Genomic DNA, 22,018 nt, shown 5'->3' on the forward strand with positions numbered 1-22,018 from the left:
TCATTGACTACTTCTTTGATAGCAACACGGTGAAAATAATAAAATAAATAAATGGAAAAATGACACAAGTAATGTAAATTAGTAACAGAATCACACCTTCATAATTGTAATTAGGTTCCAGGGAAAGTAATTACCATAATCCCTCATTCATTGTTGTCAATTGCCCGACCGTGATGCATGTGAATTTAATTTAAGTTCCTCATTAACAAATGGATTACTATCACGTAAAGTTTCCGACCTTCTAAATATGGTTTGCAACATTAGAGTCCTCCAGAGGTGAAATAACACCCCTATAGTCACCTTGACACTCGTATTACCCAATATGGCTGACAAAGTACAAGTAAAATAGCCATCAATAAGACTAATGTTTGTTTGTGTTACTATAAATGTGTTTCCCTGACGGACCTGAGTGATGAGTGACGGGCCTCAAACCTGCAATAAAAACCTGTTGTCCCAGGTAAGTCCGGTGCCGCTTTGAACTGTTATCACAGTAACATTACTGACTCCTTGTGACCAGTGTAGAAAACGACATATAAATACCCATTACAGGGTGATTTATTCATATATTTTTGGAAAACAGTGATCGAGCATTTTCAATATTTATGTTCAATATTGTACGGAACTCGAGACAGCGTACCAAAACCCAATCATACCAAAACTGGGGCATACTACGTACTAGAAAACCTTTCATGTATTACCAAAGCCCCATCAGTCTTTTCTGTAGTCTTTAAGATAGCATACAGTATTCCTTTAAATATGCCTTCAAAGCACTTGAAACATTATTTTTGTACATTAACCATACGAGAGGATGAGAGTGTTATTCATACCCAAAGTGTGGAGTTGATTAAAACCTTTTCCATTACTGCAGCCATACTTTCATGTATATTCTTTATTGTTATTCGTTAGAAAGATTGACTGTTTTTACAGGCTTTGAAACACTTCAAAGATAACGACACTTTCATGTAGTTTATCTAAAATTGAGTGTAAACACTTTTTTTTTTTTTTTCTACAGATAGCAATAAAAATGTTCGGTGCATGTTGTCATTACTGATGAATACAGTGTAATAATGCAGTATGCCTGTTGGCGGATTTGTTTATTTATGCTTTTATGTCTGTTTCTTTGCATTCCGTAAGGTAATGCATCATGGGTGATATGGCATCGTGGCTAAGTTACTGCAACTGGCACATAGCATAACATTTAATGGAAAGCCATTTATTGTAAATGTAGGTGCTACATACTATATTGTTGTATAATTCCATAAATCCATGTTTGGGTTTTAGAATAGTCTTGTAATGGATAGGGAGCTGAAGAAGTAGGGGCTGCCCCCCTACTAGCAGTTTTTTTATTTTTTGTTGTTTTTCTTTTACTGTAGTCTTGTAGCATTGCAACATATGTTCTATCTCACAAATGTCACCGACTTTCCAAGTCTGCTTGATCACCATTGACTGCTTTACTACTTTGGATAAGAACTGGAAAAAAATGACTAAAATGTTGCAGCTTTCTCCCCCCCCCCCCCCCTCCATCTTTTCTTGTTCTTGGGTGATTGCTGGAGTGTGCACAGGCGTACTCTATAGCAATATCAATTTGGTTGAATGCTAGCAGACGTTAGCTGTTCGATATCAGTCACGATGAAATGTAATGAACACATTCTAATTCCGGTTTAAGCACTTCTAAATTGATGCAAAATACTGTATTTCATCACTTTGTTGTTCTTCCTGTGTGACCTGTTTGTGTCTTTCTAATTTAAAAGACACAGTAGGGTGTCTGATGGTGTCACATGAAGTGTGTTTTTTTTTTTTTTATGTCTCACAGGATATTTCATTTTATTGGGAAGCACCTGGCAGCTCTGGGTCGCTGGCAGATTTTTGTTATTTTGTGTGTTGTGATACCATTTTATTTTGTACAACTCATTAAATCTGGGTTTTTGCTTTTATATCTGCCCTTCTGCATACTTTGCGATGAAAGATACAAAACAGGGCTGGAGCATCAAGATCAGTTGCGGACCACTGATAAAAAATATAAAAACAAGCTGGATGCTGCAGAGATAATTCCCGAGCTCTTGAACACCCCGCTGGGACAGTAAAACGTGTTGTTCTTCTATCAGCTTGAACCACTCTGGCATCCTCCTGTTATCGCCTCACCCAGAGAATTGACACTCTCTAGATATTTTCTCTTTATCGGGCTATTATCTCTCAACCTGATGGTTGGTTTTGCATGTAAGGCTGAGTTAGAACACCAGGTCCTAAAATAACAAAACCAGTCTGTCTTGCAACCAGGCCAGGTTCAAAGTCACTTAAATTAACATTCTTTTTTTTTTTTTTAATTACCATTCTATCATGGTTGCTCAGTTTGGCATATCGTCCATCCATCCATCCATCATGAGTATGGGTTGGGTAGGATTGCAAGGTTTGTAATATTTACATGATATTAATATGATTTAAACAATAAAACCATGTCCTCAACCCCACCAGTGGTCTTCGCAGACATTCTATTTTGTGAATTCAAATCCAATTTAGACAGCAGATAGTGTGGACTGTCAAGGCTTCCCGTATATTTTTAGAGAAAACGGGTTTAGCGTTAGGAAATGGAAGGAAAATGAAGTCATAAAGTAAATGTCAGACAAGTCATTTACTGTTGAACACCAACGCAAGAGAAAGCGCCCATGAGGTCTCTCAAAACGGCATACATATTTTATATTAGTGAGTTATGTTTAATGGTGTCTTGTGTCCACAGATCTTCGGTGCAAAGAAAAGACGTTCCTCAATGTTAAAGCCAAAGACTCAAATACCTCAGTCTGCAATCTTTCAGGCAGCCAGCCCTAATGAGAGGAGCTCCGTGTTCACATGCAGTAGGTTACTTATGCAGGTAGACATTGAACTGTACACCACTGTGGAAGCGATCTCAAGAGCATTTAACTTTTAATTTGATGCTGAAGCTTTGTAAGAAAGTTAAGGTACTACAATTACTTTCTTCACCCGGTCACCCGTCAGCCTGGTTGTTTAGCTCGTCTTCTTCTAATGAGCCCTGAGTATGTCGGAATCCATCTATCAGAATGGAACAACACAGAAAATAACCTTTACCAGCTAATTAGTCCAAGGCACGTCTCTTCAAATTTCAAAAGTAGCATTTTTTTCATGAGATGAGACCAGGAATGACAAACTTTGCCGCATTTGTCAGCAGCGAGAGAGACATTTTAGACAGTTTGGGAGTAAAAAAAAAAAAAAAAAAGGACAAGCTTTGACATGGTGGGACATGGTGGAATGAGCTATTGAACTCCATGTATTGTTTTTCCCTGGATGATAGTCATAATAATAATAATATATTCGATATCCGAATATGTCAAGTGTCATTTTCTACCGCGTATCTTCACAAGGGTTGTGCCAGCCAATCACAGGGCACATATAGACAAACAACCATTCACACTCACATTCATACCTATGGACAATTTGTCCATTAACCGAGTCAATTAACCGAGCATGTTTTAGGAAACCGGAGTACCCGGAGAAAACCCACGCATGCATTTGCCAAGGTTTGGAAATTGCCAAGGGTGGAATTGAATTTGGGTCTCCTAGCTGTGAGGCCTGCGCACTAACCACTTGACCACCGAATAGCTGAATAGCTTAAAAGTTATGAATCTGGTACAATGGCACAACTAAATGGCAAAGGGAACATCTTATAATCCTACTTTTGGTTTCATGCAAGTCATTATTTTTACAGAATCGATGACATTAATTGACTTAACTTAACTTGATTGTAGTAGCTTGATGAAAATTTTAAGACAAGGAAAAAAAACTGCTTGGATTTTAAAGATGTTGAAATGGGAGTGCTCAAACGGAAAGAATTGAACCTTTGTATACACCTCATTCTGAAAGAAAAGTACAAATTCAAATGAATATATAATCGGATTCCCAGGGGTGGAATATCCCTTTCCCCAATCCGATTGAGGTATCTTGTACCCGCTCAAACGGGAAGTTGTCATTGTGTGTTCTTCTTTGTGGTGTTTTTCTTCTTCTGTTGTTTATTGGCGGTTGGCAAGCAGCTTTTGTGTGCATTACCGCCATCTGTGGAACAGAATCTAAACCCTTCTATACTTTATTCACAAGTCCAGTTCTATTAAAAAAAGAAAATATATATCTATATAAAACATGTCCCGAGTTTAATTATAAAATATTAGCTCTATCCCTGGTGTGTTCTTTTAGTGCATGCTAAGATATGACGTAACACGCAGCTCCAGACGTTCTTCAGTTTTAAAAATGGAGGCTAGCAATCGGCACTGGACTGCTAAGGAAAGTTTGTTTTTGATCCAAACTAATTTCAAGACTGAACGAACAAAAAACTGGTAATACGGAGTTATTCCAACAGTGAAAGAAAAACTGTTTACGTTTTACTGCACATTCCCCATTGACTATTCTGTTGGATTATAGCGGCTCATGTAGACAAGAGATTGGAATATTCCTTTCCATGTATACCATTGTTTTCGGAAAGGTCATTTGGAAAGATTCCATTCGGAAAAACTCCTCATGTAAATGTGGCTAATGTGATTTTCTGTCAAGTATTCACACTGATCACTGGTTCACATGATCTCTTGATGGCAAAGGCAAAAAAGCTTTCTCGGTTTGAATACGTCGGATTGTTGAACCGCATAAGCCAGGCCTCTCAAGGTTGGATGCAGACAAGACAGTCATTTCAAACGTCTTCAAAGATCCTGAGGGTTATGGAACAAAAGAGTCGCTGGTAAAAATAATTCACCAGCTGTCCATCAAGATATGAGACGATCCACGGCCCAAATTAAGCTTGTTATCTACAAGAGAAGCATTTTAAGAACAAAAAAAAATCATCTCTTTAACACCACGATATTGGCTGTTAGTATGTGTTTGTTAGCACCAAACATGGGACATTGAAAGGTGGAAGAATGTTTTATTCTCTGATGAGGAAAAAATGTCACCTTGACGGCACTGATGGCTTCCAATGTTACCGGCATGACAAGGAGATCCCACCTGAGTGTGTTGAATTACTTCATTACACTCAGGTGAGGAGCGATCAAATGAATTCAATGTCATGTCTTTATTGCGTACATGAATGTAGTGCGGGTTACCCAAAGGAAAAATCCCAAATATGGTGACCCATATTTTCATTATGCATTTATTCACTGTCAGCTGTGATCAGTTTTGAACATCGCTCACCAAGTAGAACACTTGGAGTTTGATTTCGACTGTTGCATTTTCTGAAGAGATACAGATCGACGTTAAATGCTGTCATTTTGTGTTTTGCCCTGCATTCATCACGATGAGTTAATTTGATGGTAGGATGAAGACAGACATTTGACATGATGTCATCTCAGCTTCCGGGAGTATCACTCCGAAAGAGCTCTAGTTTGAGGAAGGAAAATAATCATGTGTGCAAACACACCTTGCATAGCAAACACTGATATTTTGTCTTCACCTTATCAGTGCAAATAAATATTTGGCTTAGTGCGGATGGAGGCTTGGGGGCCGGATGATGTTGGTGATTCAGGAAATAAAGTGCCGTGGGGCCGAAAGGCGTGTTGTTGCTTTCCCTTTGCAGTCTCCTATTGAGGAGGAATCTATCTCCGACCTCGGCTAACACCCGTAGACATGCTGATAAGCAATGAATATTTATTATACTCTGTCTCTCTTTCACGTGTACTATATTCATCCATCTCTCCCAAGACATTCCTAAAACAAACATGGGTGCATGAAGGCACATGAAGGGTGTTACACACAAAGGAAGACACACGGCCTCCTAAAATGGATAGTAAACTACGGGTGTCTTAGAGTATTCGACAATTCGATTCGGAGGAGTCTGATATTATACTATACGGGTGTACAGTATTGTCATAGAAAATTAAAACAGGCTTAGATGGAAGACTCAGTTGACTGTAAAGTTTTATTTTGCTCTAATGGCATATTTTTTATTTGTTTCGGACATGCTTATTTTTTATTTGAATGTATTATTTTGTGGGAATTAGCAAATCACAAAACCAAGCCTGTAATTAATTAATTTATTCAATTAAATTACAGATTCTTAACAACCTTAACAAGCACCTGAGGAAATGATTCAGCAGTTATCTTTAATTTGCTGTGGGATAACAAAACCTTGATGACCGCTTAAACTTATGTATCGTCGGAATGTTAACAGTGAGGCATGGATTGTAACTTTTAGAGGCTTGGCAGTTTTCATGCATCTGTATATTAAACACAAGTTAAAATGTATCACTTTTTTTCCATGTAACATTCATTAACTTATTTGTCTTAAATGTTGGACAATCATTTCGAAAAGTAAAATAGCAATCAATGTAAAATTGTGCCTCTCACAACAGCAACAGTTTTGAACAGCATGGGATTAATCTATCCAAGTTTTACGGGTGTGATTTGAGGTGCGGTATTCGGTAAAAATCAATGTGAATTTTGCCATGTTTTTTTTTTATAATTGCATAGACGGGTGGTAGAAAATTGTGGCCATTTGAACACAATCGCAACATGAAATTGTTGTACTTTCACCCATGCTTCCTCTGTCTTCGTCTTTTTGTCCCTGTTATCATCTTACCCCTATCTAGGGATGAGCGAGTACACCCGGATCTGGATCTGGATCTGGATCTGGATATGGATACGGATCTGGATACGGATCTGGATACAGATACAGATACTTTGTTGTATCAAGCAAGGCTGCATTTCCAGTGGTTAGATCAGGGGTCGGGAACCTTTTTGGCGAAGAGAGCCATGAAGGCCAGATATTTTAAAATGTGTATCTGTGAGAGCCATATACATTTTTTTAAACATTGAATGCAATAAAATGTGTGCATTTTTATGTAAGACCAACAGTTTTAGATAATGGGCTCTAATTACGTAGACCAGGCACACTACCCCACGCCAATGGGGTGTGGCCAGCACACTTTCAGGAGCAGCGCAGTGTCTAATAATAAATCAAATACTTGTTGCCATTAATACAACTTCTGCTGCTGCATAATTTTGCACTATACTCAGTATATTTCATTCTTTTGGCCATCTTTGCCAGAAGGCTTGGTTCTGCAGCTTTAGCTAGGTGACTATTTGACTAAAGGAGAAAAGTTTATATTTACATGTTGACATCTCAATGACCGAGGTAGACTACAGCATTACTCAGTAATAATCGAGTTTTGGTGTTTGACCTGGAAAATATCAGGAAAGATAGATATGGTTGGCCGTATTGCAGTAGAAAATAGATGGACGAATTAAAATGCATAAGAAAGTTGTTGATTTTTAATATTATTTTTATTTATCATTTCTGTGATGTTTACTTTAAAATGTTAGCAAAAATAAATTTTTATTGTGGTAAGAAATGCTTGAGAGCCAGATACAGTCATCAAAAGAGCGCTACCTGGCTCCCGAGCCATAGGTTCCCTACCTCTGGGTTAGATGATAATAGGGACAAATAGAGCAGAGGAAGCATGGGTCAAATATGAGTACAACAATTTCATGTTCCGATTTCATCTGGATACAGATCCGTACCTGTACCTGTTCACCTATCTAAATGATCTGTATCTTATCTGTACTTGTAGTGGGCGGGGTATAAACAGGAAGTGGGCGTGGTTCAACCGAAAACGTGTGAGCCTTAGAATGGATTCTTATCTTATCTAAAATTAGATTAGATTTTAGCACATTTCATTTAAGACTCAAACTCAGTTTCTACTGTATTGCGCTTTTATGAGGTTACAGGAATGAAGGAATATTTCCTCAAAGCACTGCAGAAGTTAAACAACCATGCCGTTGGACTGGAATGTTACACAAATTATTTTGAAAATAAATGGTAACAGCGGGGGCTGCATGGCATTTGAGTGGTTAGCATGCAGACCTCACAGCTAGGACACCCGAGTTCAATCCCACCCTCGGCCAGCTCTGTGTGGAGTTTGCATGTTCTCCCCGGGTACTCTGGTTAATTGGCGACTCCAAATTGTCCATAGGTATGAATGTGAGTGTGAATGGTTGTTTGTCTATATGTGCCCTGTGATTGGCTAGCGACCAGTCCAGGGTGTACCCCGCCTCTCGCCCGAAGACAGCTGGGATAGGCTCCAGCACCCCCAGCGACCCTTGTGAGGATAAGCGGTAGAAAATGAATGAATGAATGCCAGCGTCTATTTCAGTGGAAAAAACCTAATGTACGGTGCTTTCCCTCGATGGTGTTCCTTAAACGTGTCCTACCTGTGATGCAGCTGAGGCAGCTCTGCAGCTGAAGGTCAATTTTAAAAGGTTTTCATTACTGAAAAGGTCAACGCTACCAGGTGTGAAGCATTGCTGTAGCAAAGCCGCCAAAAAGCACAGGAAACATTTCAAATGTATCACGTGTCAAGGCATTTAATTTTTGTCATAATATAGTATATGGATACGTTTCTGCCTAATGTACCCATGTTGATGATATGATTGAAGAGTAGATGTTAAGCTTTCAGCTCGGTGGATTTGTGAAAATATGGCAATTACTTGCATCACGTAGGAATTCCAGCCAACTTTTTCAGATTGCTTCCATTTACAGAGGCTCAATCATGTTTGGACTTTTTACAACAGTAAATATAAACCTAATTTTTAAGTGGATGGGTATCATTTAAAGTATGAATGTGGAGACCAGGGACATTGCCAGATTCTTCCCTGGTAATTCATCTAAAAGCCTTTACTAGCTGCTTCTTTGTGGGTCCCGCTGCCTTCACATTTCTCTTCGGGAAGTGAAAAGCATGCTTCATTGGGTTGAGGTCAGGCAACTGACTTGGCCATTCAAAAATATTCAATCTATCTGCCTTCAGAAACTCTTTGCAGTATCTTTCGCAAAAGAGAGTCTCAACTTGTGAACTGAGAGTGACTGAGAGTCAAGACTTGACTGCTCACACTGGATGTTCGAGTTGGAAGTGCATGTTTTAACTGTTAATGTCAAATCCAATAAATGTCTGTGGATGCTAAAAACATGGCTAACTCCAAAAGCGGTACGCTGCACCGTCAGCCTTGATCCTCCCAAAAATGTCTATGAACTACAACAGCAATGTTGCAGCACATTGGTTTATCTCTGTTTCTGACATATTTGCATTTTGTGATACACTCCTAATTTTGAGACCAGTTGAAGAGTTGCAGGCATTTACAGCTGACTGCATCAGAATTTACATCCAAATCTGATTACGTTCAAAGACAGAAGGCTTTCATGCCTTTGCCATCAAAAGACCACGACACTGTAACAAGAAAATAACATTGAATCCACAGTTTTGGACAATATTTTGGCATTTAAAGGCTGTGTCATTGTTGCTTTGAATAAATTGTTCCTTCTGTTTCCATTTTGAAGCTCTACTAGAACTATTTTAGAACCAATAGTGCAAAATGTAGATTCTCTGTTTTCTCGTTCTTGCTTAATGCTTTGACTTCAGTTGGAGGTAGCAACAGGGCACACCCGCCTCCTATTAGTAATGTCGGTACTATTTAACAGCTAGTTAACTGTTAGTATTGTGTGTCCTGAGGTTTTCATGCGTCCCGCTGCACCTCCTGTAGCTATTTCCTGCTGCCAAGCTTCTATGCCCCTTTTTGACTCTAGTCCTTTCTAGTCTCTTCATGCTTTATACTTGTTTTTTGCCGTTCTATGTGAGCTAATTATTTGTTCATTAAAGATTTTATTCATCAAACCTGCCACCATGTTCAAGACCAGCCCAGTCCACCTGTCTCATGTTGTCCCCCCATCTTTTATTTATTTGCCTGTAGCTGCCTTGGACTGTTCTACCTGGATAGACTTTGCAAAGCTTGATGAGCAGGAAACGTCATTGATTGGTTGGCTGAGGAACACATTTCCTGTGTGTTTCTGTGAGCATACAGCCCCCTCCGTGAACACGTTCTTCTTCGATTTCAGATCAACATTTACAATATCCACACAAATAACTGGCTGTAACAAATGGATTTACAGCATCCGTCTTTAATTGCCATAGTTTATTCACCATGAAGGAAGGTAAAAAGTTAAATAATCTACCAGTGTTGTGTTTGCTTACAGAGTTGACATCACATGCTGCACTCAACCTGGACGAAGAGCTATAAAAGCAGCCGTGTAGACACACAAGAGCAGCTGCCCACATTTTATTGAAACCATATATAAACATTAAAAAGGGACAAAATAGAGCAAAAGGCAGAATGTAATAACAAAAACAACAAACATTGATATTAATATATATATATATATGCATATATAATTAATTGAATATTTAATTAAATCTATTTTGCCTTCTTTCATTCATTCATTTTCTACCGCTTTTCCTCACGAGGGTCGCGGGGGTGCTGGAGCCTATCCCAGCTGTCTTAACAAAGTGGACTGTGAAGCGAGTACGTAGCGAGTATCGTTTTTAAAATTTCGTACGAATTTCCCTATGAAATATAAATAATAAAAATGAAGTAAAAAAAACATGAATGAAAAATTTTGCTTGCATAATATTACACACAATTGCAAAAATATCAAGTATTTTCATTGCGAGCAAATCCAGCACATACTGTGGATAAACGCTGGTTATGTGATGGAGGCAAATACACTACGCCTAAAGATATTTTGAATGAAATCGGAATATATTGAGAACACCCCTCCCAATGCAGTAACCATTTTCTTCCAAGTTATTTGCCTTTTCTCCTTGTTGCTAATTGTCCGTGTCCATTCTGCATATGCGTCTGCGTGTGTGGGCTGCAGCTTACACTTCTCTCCGCGGTGGCTAGGGGGTGCACTGTGGACATGATGTGTGTAAGCATAGGATGGAAGAGAGGGAGTGTGTGTGTGTGTGTGTGTGTACGTGTGTGTGTCAGTAATATATTCCTGCCTGTGGCTGGGCTGGTCACATGGGGGAGAGCAGTCTGTTTAAAACAGCCTCAGCTCTCTCGCTCAGAGCACTGCAAGACACAGAGACAGACACACACGTTGCCTCTCTCTTTCACACAAGCGCTCACACACATGCTCACGTACGGAGACGGCAACTTTCCTCTATCGGACTGACACAACACACGGGAGTGACAGATCAGGACTCACAGATCAGGAAAAGCCAGAAATAAAGAGGAGGTTCCCAGTGAGTAGCCAATTGATTTTTATTTCACATTTGAATTTGTGTACACTGCTTGTTGTGCTGCTACGCTGTCTGAACAGGACCCGAGTGTAGGGGAGAGTTGCCTGAATGGGACTGTGAGAGTGAAAGGAAGGCAAACATAGCATACAAGATGTGGTGCTGGTGCAACCCCGGGATACATCTCCATCAATCTGCCCCTCCGCCCTCCATGGGATCTAATGCCGTTAATTAGCAGCGTACGCTTGGAATGAAAGGAATGCCATTGCACCAAGTCGGACTGTGGGGTTTTGCGCCGGACCCATGTCCTCTCCCGGTGTTTTTATTGTAAGATCCAAACTCCCTGACACGGAAGCTGATTTGGATGATACAGACCCATTGATGTGCAGATTGAAGGGGATAGACCCGTCACAGTTGTGTTTCGGTGATGTGCTGGAGCTGGGGTGGGGGGGGAGCAGTCTTGAGGTCTGTACTCTTCCCTGTTGTTCCGTTCGAGTCCCGGTCCGAGTGAGTCACTGTTCATCCTCCCTTGTTCGTCAGCTTGACAAGCGCTCGCCGCTCTATTTCAGCGCTTATACGTACGTATATGCCCTTCTCTGCCTTGCTTTTTATTGAATCCCAAACTAGCCCATCTTCCTCCTTTTCTGCTACGACACGCTGACATGCATTGTGGAATTTGGAGTTGTATAGAAAGTGAGAGGATTGCAGAGTTGTGAGGAGGAGAGGAGTTAAGGGAGAAGAATGAGGGAGAAAGTAGGTGTTGGGGGGGGGGGGGCATTGAAAAGGCTGACACTGGCTCGGACAATTAGCCTGGGGAGTCTGTCCTGGGGTGCTATTCTGAGAGGGGCTTTGGCCCCTGGGCCCTGGGCGCTGGGTCATGGGATGCCTTGACCCCTCCAGTCGACAGCTAGGCATGGGAGCCATTATTATGGCCTGATTGATTAGCACTGAGCGGAAATCCCTTTTCTCTTCTCTCCTCAGGAGAAAAAGACGAGCGCTTTTTGTCCTTTTGCTGCTGCTGGTTTAGTATCCGCGCGCCTGGCAGTGGAAAGTTTTGCGTGTGTACTCCCTTCCACAAGTGTGTGTGTGCATGTTTGAGTGAGTATTTATTTAAGTTCCAAGATGGACAAGTTGCTGCATGAACGGGGGTGCGATTGGGCTGCTTGCGTACCATTTTATAATGATAAGCTCTGGGAGAACATAGAGAAGAAATAAATGCGTCAAGACCTTTTTTTTGTTATTTGCATCACCATCTCATTTCACTGCTTTAATCTTCGCCGTCCCATCCTCCCCTAACCTTCACTCCCCACCTTCCTCCTCCGCCGCCTCCTCCTCCTCTCTTGTCCGGGAGTTTAGTGGGGTGTTTAGCCCAGCTCACGGCTGATCAAAGCAGGACGTGTCAGACTGAGCTTAGCCCAGGCACTCCTAATGGAGCGCCGTTTTCATGCCTTGTTGGTGGTGGAGAAGGAGGGAGAGATGGGAGTTTGGTGAGGCGAACGGGGTGCAGAAACCCCCCCCCCCAAACAAAAAAAGTGACAGAGAGAGCTGAAGGCAAGTCAGCCGAGTGAGAGTGAAAGGGGTTCAAATAAGAACAAAGCAGAAGAGTCGACAAGAGGCAGCAGTGAGAATAAACAAGCTGAACAGGAATTCAGGGAGGATAGATGCAGAGGAGAAATATTGCCACGGCGGTGACGGATACCTGTTGCATCGAAAAACCACAACTTCTCGACTACAAACTCTTCAAAGTCCAACCAAACGCATTCAACTCTCCTCAGAGCCTCACCACTTCTGCTGAGAATCTCCGGAGATAATATGGTCATTTTCTATTGGACGGTGAGGCCGGCATGGAATAGCTCCCACACATGGTTTGGTTTTATGCTGGAAGCAACACCAGACAGGAAGAGAGCTTTATGTGTGCGTGTGTGGGATACAGGGGGGAGATAATAAGAAAAAGGGGGAATGTGTGTCCATATACCTGCATGCCAACTAATACACAGAAGCGCAAACTCCACTCCTGGTCTCCACTCGTCCACCTTGCAGCCAATAAACTGAGATGTGAACACATATTGTTTTGCTACTTAAGTGGGGTAAGTCACAGTTGATGCGCTACACTGCCGCATGTCAAAAAATCTAAACTACCCTTTCAAATGTGACCTGTTGAAACCTGCAGAGACCCCGTTAAAGGGTCAAATGAGGATACTTAAGGCTGGGTAAACATCCTCCAACATATGTCCAAGTGTGGGCGTGATCACAGGGAAGTGTGGGGGTAAGTTAACCCATACACAGAGACTACAAATTGGAAGCTGGTGGGAAGTGGGGATGGGGAAAAGTGAGAGAAGAGACCTTGAGATTTAATCGGAGCAGAAACTAGTTAAAAAATTGAAAATGTTTTTTGTTTTTTTTTCCAAAAGATTTATTTATTTTTATGATGGAAAGAGTGAGTACACCCTGGATTTATCACCTGTCAATCAGACTCATGTATGATATGTATTATATATATTAAGATATTGTTATATTCAATTAGATATTTTGGATTGATTGTTTTTATATGTTTTGACTGTCAACAAAGATGGCCTCTTGTAAATTCTGAAAGTGGGTGACTTTTAATATTTCAGTTGGAGATATATGCAATTTGACTGTTTTTGTCTTCTATAAAAACAGATTCAATACCGCAACTTCATATTGAACCTGACTGTGGGTGTGTGAGAGAACGAGAGGGGAAATTGAACACAGCCTTGAGTAACAAGGTGGAAATAAGAATAGAATGAAACAGATTGTGTGTACCTGCACTTATCCAAGACACATGACGTGAAAGTGAAATCTTTTGTCTGCAACAACGCTCTGAGCGGCGGCGGCGGCGGCGGCGGCGGCGGCGGCGGCGGCATACGAATGCTCCCACGCCTCCTCCAACGACTTTGCTTCTCTTTCTCTTCCCTTTTTAGTTCGATACGCCACTTGCTGAGTGCTTCTATTTAAATGCACCTTAGGGTTTGAAAACATGACGGGGTTTTGTTCAGGTTTGGCCCCAATTAAGCTGACTTACTTGCATTTCGGAAATGTGCATTTTCCCCTTGGCTCCATCCATCCATCCATCCATCCATCCATCCTCACTCGGGTCGCGCTTTGGCTTTGACAGGCGTCACTCTCATCACAGGTTTTTAAAATATATTGATTAAAAAAGTAATTGTTGTTCCGTGGTTGAAAATGTCTTATTTTCTCTTGTGTGTATACTTTTTAGGGTCACTTGAATGTCAAGATGACTATAGGGTTGCTATTTCAGGCCTGGAGGGCTCTAGTAATGTGACAAAATGTATTTAGATGGTTGTATGTGCTAACTACTAAACTACTTTTTAGGGTCACTTGAATGTCAAGATGACTATAGGGTTGCTATTTCAGCCCTAGAGGGCTCTAGTAATGTGGCAAAATGTATTTAGAAGGTTGTATGCTCTAACTACTAAACTATCTGCTTTATAAATATCAAATGAAACAACGCGTAGGCTCGAGTTGTGTGTTGTGAGAAAAAGAAGCGGCTACCTCTCTGAAAACATAGTCACATGAGTGTCAAGGTGACTACAGGGGTGCTATTTCAGACCTAGAGGGCTCTAGTAATGTGAAAAAATGTATTTAGAAGGTTGAAGGCTGCTTTATGAATAAGGAATCCTACTTTAACACCATCAACAAGGGATTGCTGTAGTTTTAAATGGTGCTTTGTTGGGCACGAAAACCAAAGGAAATTTTTTTAGCAAAAAACAACCTCATACAAAACACCAGGTTGTAGAAAAACTGAGGTTTGACTGAACCGTATTACTGTTTATTTGTGGTGTATGGAATATGAACTTTCTCTCTAACCGCGGGTCATCAATTCGGGTAAAGTGCAATATTTCTCATAGAAGTCAAGTACATAGGTATATTCTTCAAGTTCTGTTATGTGATGTGTGCATATTTTTGGCCTGAATTGCTTCTTGTGAGTGTGTGCCTGTCAGACTCCCTTTTCTCTGTCAACTGATGTTAGTGCTCACGGGTCAATTTTGTGTGTCAATGTGTGTGCATATCTGCTTGGCTCGGCTGTATTCTCATCTGAAGACATTGCCGCCCGTGGCATTCTTCCAGCACAGGCGATAGAAAAGTTAGTTGGACTCCTAAGTTTCTGATCAAAGCAAATAAGTGATGATGGGATGAAAATACCAGAAACTTTTATTTTTCACCCCCTTTAATGAATATGCATCCCTCGCTACTCCTCATCACTCCCACGTACACACATAGACACTGCTGTGTGTCTTCATCACGTGCAATAATTTTTTCAGACACATGCACACTGTATCTAAGTGCATCTACAGAAGGAACTAAAGCAGAGTAAATGTGCCTCCAGGCTACAGTAGAGTATGCAAGGGAGCAAACACTATACACAGAGCAGGAATAAATGATGAAGGAGCGAGTCATTAGCCGTCCATCCATCTCTCCATTCATTGATTAGCATGGACTAACCTTTTACTTTCATTAGTGAGATACGCTCTGCATCCGATTGCTGATCTCTGCATGTTGATCAGAAGGGATTAGTCCACTGCTTGAGGCTGTGTTGTGAGTGTATCAGTGACGTGCGGTGAGGTTCGTGGCTGGCGATGCTGGTCAATCCTTTGGATGTTTTTTTTTTTTTTTTTTTTTAATGTTCATAGTGGTAGCTCATTAGCGGATATGAGAATAAATTCCTTCATTCATTTTCTACCGCTTATCCTCACGAGGGTTGCGGGGGGTGCTGGAGCCTATCCCAGCTGTCTTCGAGCGAGAAGCAGGGTACACCCTGGACTGGTCGCCAACCAATCACAGGGCACATATAGACAAACAACCATTCACACTCACATTCATACCTATGGACAATTTGGAGTCGCTAATTAACCTAGCATGTTTTTGGAATGTGGGAGGAAACCGGAGTACCCGGAGAAAACTGCACGGGGAGAACATGCAAACTCTGGACATTGAACTCTGGTCTCCTAGCTGTGAGGCCTGCGTGCTAACCACTCTTAAATATGTTGTTTTCAAATACTTCCATGTGCCATTTTTTGTACCTTTTTATTTCTATATGAAGTACATGCATCCTATCCTCCAGGCTGATCTCTGTTACAGAAGCTGTTGAGTCAAGTAATTAATTCATTCTGCGGCGCATAAAAATATCTTTATTGCATATGACCTGTTGCTAACTGGCTGTTTGAGTGTTTCAGTTCAGTCAAATAAAAACACTGGCCCTGGCTTTTCCTTTCTATTGAAGGACGGCAGCGACAAGTACTTCACAGCTCCAGGCCACACCCCCTTCACTGAGTACTATGCACTTCAGCGTATGACATTTCTATTGTCAAACAATAACTACGTCATCAGCATCCAACTCAGTGAATTAACTCGGATGTGCACTAAGATAAGGAGGAGAGACTCGCCGCAGCCTCATCTTAGGTTTCGGTCCTGTAGTTGATAGAAAATGGGCAAATTCACAGACTTTTAGGTAAGAGAATACCATCAATAAATATATTGATATAACACAGTTTGATGGGTAAAATATTATCCATATCCCTCCACTACCTCTGGCTCACACTGAGCATTAGAGCTTCCATCCATTTGCTTGTCCCATCACTTCTATTTTGCAGTATTACTGCAAAGATTACAGATTACTGAACTGTGGGTTTGACTTTTGGATTGTTTTGATTCTTTGCAACTATAAAATGTGTTTATCAGGAGCAACTTTCTTGCTATTGCATTGCGCTCATCATGTAATGTGTGTCGTGTCCAGGCCCCACTATTTCAACCGTGCCAAAGGAGGGGAAGTGTGCCGTGTCGGGGCAAGGATCAGTGCGCTCACACGAGCTAAAAGTGCTGTGCTTTTGTTGCGGCGGCCTAGTATGAGTACGCCCTGAGGGTCCGTTACTGATACAGCTGTACTGTACGCACCTGGATACTTTATAATGAGGAGATATTCTGCATAAAGGTTTCGCGAAACAAATTTATGATGCCACGGCAATGTTTTTTTCATGGAAAATAATTTTCAGCAATATCAACTATAAAAACTATTATAATAACAAATAATCAAAAAATCATTTGAAAAGAGAAATCAAATGTATTGTGCCAACTAAGCACAATTTCTTCATTTTAATAGTGGACTTAATTTAGATTAAACTGTCAGTGGAGAGCCTTTTTAAGCTGATTTCATAAGCCCTTCAATTCATATGTTTGACAGCTATCTGCAATGTGACTTACACGAGTACAACATGAATATGTTATCAGCATACCTGCTGGCAGCACACGTCTATCCCTGCAACGACTTTCTTTTTTGAAGACCTTTACATACCTTGGATGCCAGAGAGGATGCATTGATTGTTTCATGTATATATTCATCATTTCAAGCAGTGCCAGACAGCTTTTATCTTCAAAGTACTTACATTTTTTGGATTTTTAATGTTGCCTTTGTGGACTTTGTAGTGCACTAGTTAAGTCAAAACTAGTTGCATTAAAAACTTCATTTCGGCATAAAAAATATACATGTGTTTGTCTTGGCCGCTCCACAAATATTCCTGATATTGATATCATGTATTCAGATCAGATATTGATATTGGCTCGATACAGTTTATATTAGCCTGCATCTAAAATGTCAACGTGCTAACAAAGTAGCAATGAGTTTGAGTTTCGTTGGCTGTGTCCAGCAGAGTGCAAAACTTGTCATGTACGAGTATCCCGTGGTGTTGCAGAACATCAAGGTGCATTTGTAGTAGCCTCATGTAAAATAGCATTTTTGGATTTTTGCCAGAACATAGAAGCCAAAAAATTAAGCTTCGGCTTCAAACTAGAAACACTGTCCAAAACAATTGAGAGTGTGTGAATGGAGAAAAAAAAAATGTCACTCGATGTATGAGAGCCCAATTTATTGTGCTTGGTGACCAGCCTGTGTTGCTGGTGAGCATCGCTATAGAATTCCTAGCTGTCACTTGTTGGTCCATCAAACTGTACCCTTGCATGTAGTCGGGACGAAATTAACACATTTTGCAGTACTTTAAGAGTACCGTTTGCGCCCATCGGGCTGCATGGTGGACAAGTGGTTGGCATGGGTTTTCTCCGGGTACTCCGGTTTCCTCCCACATTCCAAAAACATGCTAGGTTAATTGTTGACTCCAAATTGTCCATAGGTAGGAATGTGAGTGTGAATGGTTGTTTGTCTATATGTGCCCTGTGATTGGCTGGCCACCAGTCCAGGGTGTACCAGCACCCCCGCGACCCTCGTGGCATAAGCAGTAGAAAATGAATGAATGTTTCCACTGAATTTATTGAAGCTAACAATAAATCGGTATTTTTTTTTCTCATATTTAAGAAAAAAAATAAATATTATAAATATTCATATTTATATTTTTTCTTATTTTATTCTACTATTGTTCTCTGTTTGAGTACTATCAACTTTTCTAACATTCCAAACAACAAAATAAGCAATAAAAGTGTAAATATCGGGCAATATCTGTATTGTATCTGAAATGGAAAAAGTTGCATCCTGCAAAGTTACCAGGATGACGTGACGAATATAGTTGTGGGAAAAAAATCAGAGAAAAAACACTGGAGTTATATGTAAGTGCATGGTTAGGAGTTGGTATCCGTCTCTTTGAGAAACCGCAGCAGGAAAGAAAAGAGACAAAAGTCACCTTAAGAGGGTCATGAAGAGGACAACAGCAAAGATGATTGTGATCTGAGAACACAAGAGATTCAATTATGAATTTTCTTGAAAGACGCATAAGTGGTAGAGAAGAAACGTGGTGGGAGAGAGAGGAAAAAGAAAAGCAATAAGAAGAGGAAGCAGAGGTCAACGGTGAACACGAGGTGACTGCCTCTTGTCTTATGAGAACATTTGGCTGCTGAAGATGCAATAAAACTGTAAGGGGAGACGCATAAAGTCGCGCTCTTCACATTTCAAATAGAAAAGTTGCCTGAAAAACATCAAAATGGCTCTCAAAGCATGACACACACAAAAAAGCCCTACTCCGTAACTCCATCCTCTTATTGCAAAGATGTCGTCAGATTGAACGACATTTATCGACAGATCCTCTTGTTTTTCTTGTTTTCACACAAAAGATCAAGTGAAGAACGGGTGGGGAATGAAATGCTTGGCGAAGAATAGAGAAGATCTTCGCTCAACATTCCATGCTGTTTCGTTGTTTGTTCAAATTCCATCCGTGAGTGTGTACGTGAGTGTAAAAGTGGACTTTTAATTTTGAACCAAATCTCATGAAAATACCCGTACAAATGTTGTTTAGCCATTTCTTATTCATGGTTTCTCCCACTGAAGGACATGTAGCGTGAAAACACAATTAATTTCTGCTTTCTTTGTTTGGTTCTTACTCTACTAACTCGGACTTGACATCCCATCCCAATGTTCACACTTCTGGGACTGCATTATTATGAATAATGTACAACTTTAATAATGCATGGCTTTTCCATCAATTGGACAACATTAGACTTTTCAGTTCACTGTGATGGTGCCTAGTTCATTGTTTTTAATTGTTTATGAAATATTTTTAATGCAGGCATGGATTACTGTACGACTTGCTTCACTTATCTCTCCATCCAGCATCCAGCATCCACATCTCACACCCAAACATTGCCACATATAGCTAACCCTTGTGTGTGTGTGAGAGAGCAGTGAGCTTTTAATCTATTTAAGTCTGATCCTTAAACAGTAATCAATGCACCCTTTTATATTTCCATTAGAGCACAGAGGGGAAGGGGATAAAGCATGACAGTAGGGGCTCAGCCACGGCTACATAAACTCTGGAAAACCCCAGGGCTCTACAAATGTACCCAAAGTGGACTTTGGTCCCTTCTGGGACGTCGGACGAGATCACTTATTTGCCATAGTAAATTACGGAAATACAAACCATGTCAAACTATTAAACAATAGACTCCCACTTATAAGACATTCATTCATTCATTCATTTTCTACCGCTTTTTCCTCACGAGGGTCGCAGGGGATGCTGGAGCCTATCCCAGCTGTCTTTGGGCGAGAGCTGGGGTACACCCTGGACTGGTCGCCAGTCAATGTTTGCCAATTAACCTAGCGTGTTTTTGGAATGTGGGAGGAAACCGGAGTACCCGGAGAAAACATGGCCGAGAATGGAATCAAACTCGGGTCTCCTAGCTGTGAGGTCTGCACGCTAACGACGACATACCAGCAAATACCCAGAAAATTAGAAACTACAAATTTTACAACAATTACCACTTCCACACAGACAGAGAGGAGAACCTTTTCCATTTCAATCTCAGCTGTGGCATGTTGGCTGTAATATTTTGTCATGTCTCATAGCATTGCTATATTGCTACATGACCAGAATACTATGTATAATTTTATATAAATATTATGATATACTATAATATATTATAATATACATAATAAACTAATATTTTGGATTAATAATGGCCTATAGTCAACCACAAAACAGTGGCCATTTCTTCAATGGTGATATCATGAGGGGGGCGATATTTGAACCGCTATATAGCAAGGGATAACTACATGTAAAACAACAATAATGAAACAACTACACTTATTATATATTGTTTAAGTTAATTGGTCCCAGACCCAACCACGATAAGTGATTTTCTAAGTAGGATTCAATATTAATAAATGGAATATTTGACCTTATGAATGTGTTGTTTTACCATTAGAGCTCCTCGCCCATATCACATATTTACCATCACCGTATTTACAACATAAATGTTAACCTGAGTTCATTTAGTATACTTAAATGGCAGGTTTGTGCCCCGCTGTGCTTTATAAGTCTTGTCTTGGTATCTGACACTCCTCCTACAATCCTCTTTACCTGTCCTCTCAGCATGCACACATTTATCCGCCACACTTAGCTGACAGTATTTCCTCCACAGGAGTATACGGGGGTGTTTTTTTCCACTCCACTGTGATAGTTTATCAGCAACGTCTCCTTTGATAGTTACTTTGCACGCTTGATTATGGCTGAAAGGGAGTGGGCCGGGCACTGGGGTTGAGAGGAAGTCTGTCTAATGATATTAACAACATCCTTTATTTGGTAGTGACTACTGGAAGAGGAGGTGAGTGTGGGGGGGGAGAAGGACGCAGAAGTAAAGAAAGCATACAGACATAATGTCACCCGAGTGTGTGATCACAGTGTTCCCGAATCACAAGCTAGATATTTCACACGACATTGGTGCCTGGCGTCTGTTTAAAACAATCATGGATATGGTCCGGTACTACCTCTGTTGGGGGCGGTCTGTGTCTGAGTACTTTTACATATACCGTACCACTGCAAATACAACAGCACGACATTCCCGTGTTGACGGCGCTGTGTAAAACAGGCGACTGGGTCAGGGAATAATGCAATCCTGTCTGGAGGTGTAGCCAGAAGAAAAATAAAGGAAGGAATCGATTGACTGGAGACTAGAGTGAAAATAAACAGGACAATTATGAGCGATATATTACCTTGGCAGGAATGACCCTGCTCCAATCCCAAAAAAGGGGGCAGATATTCCGACCGTGTCTTGTCATGTCATGTATATTATGGTGACTTGTCATCTTGACATGTCACTTTTTAATCAAAATCTTTACAGTGTGACATTACATTTTTTATTTTTTATTTTTTATTTTTTATTTTTTATTTTTTATTTTTTTATTTTTTATTTTTTATTTTTTATTTTTTATTTTTTATTATTTTTTTTTTTTTTACAGTGTGACATTACAAATCACCCAGGAACCTCGCTAGGAATCCACAGAGTCATATGATAACTCTGAAAAAATAGCTTTGTATACGCTATTTAGTATGACATATTTATGTATTTTGAAGTACAGATGCCATATAAAATAATGTATTGCATGCACCTCGTCTTTCTATGCAGGGTTTGTGGTGTGAACCCACGACCATGCATACTTCGTGTGTGTACATTATGCGTTGCCGTGCTTAAAAGGTCAGGGTGTG

The 22,018-nt window shown here is 40.5% G+C and overlaps 1 protein-coding gene across 2 annotated transcripts in view; it reads left to right on the forward strand.

Annotated features, from left to right (window-relative positions):
• The window catches only part of cntfr (ciliary neurotrophic factor receptor), a 221,541-nt gene that overhangs the window by 15,864 nt on the left and 183,659 nt on the right, over positions 1-22,018 (forward strand). The window contains exon 1 of one of the 2 annotated variants that reach the window (XM_058050875.2): positions 10,799-11,063. The exons of the other annotated variant lie outside the window; for it this stretch is intronic. The gene's annotated coding sequence lies outside the window, so the exon portion shown is untranslated. Of the gene's footprint in view, positions 1-10,798; positions 11,064-22,018 lie in introns of those variants that run through there. 2 annotated transcript variants of the gene reach the window in all.

This window comes from Doryrhamphus excisus, linkage group LG10 (genome assembly GCF_037039965.1).
Source record: "Doryrhamphus excisus strain RoL-2023G ecotype Guam linkage group LG10, RoL_Dexc_Guam_v1.1, whole genome shotgun sequence".
NCBI lineage: Eukaryota > Metazoa > Chordata > Actinopteri > Syngnathiformes > Syngnathidae > Doryrhamphus > Doryrhamphus excisus.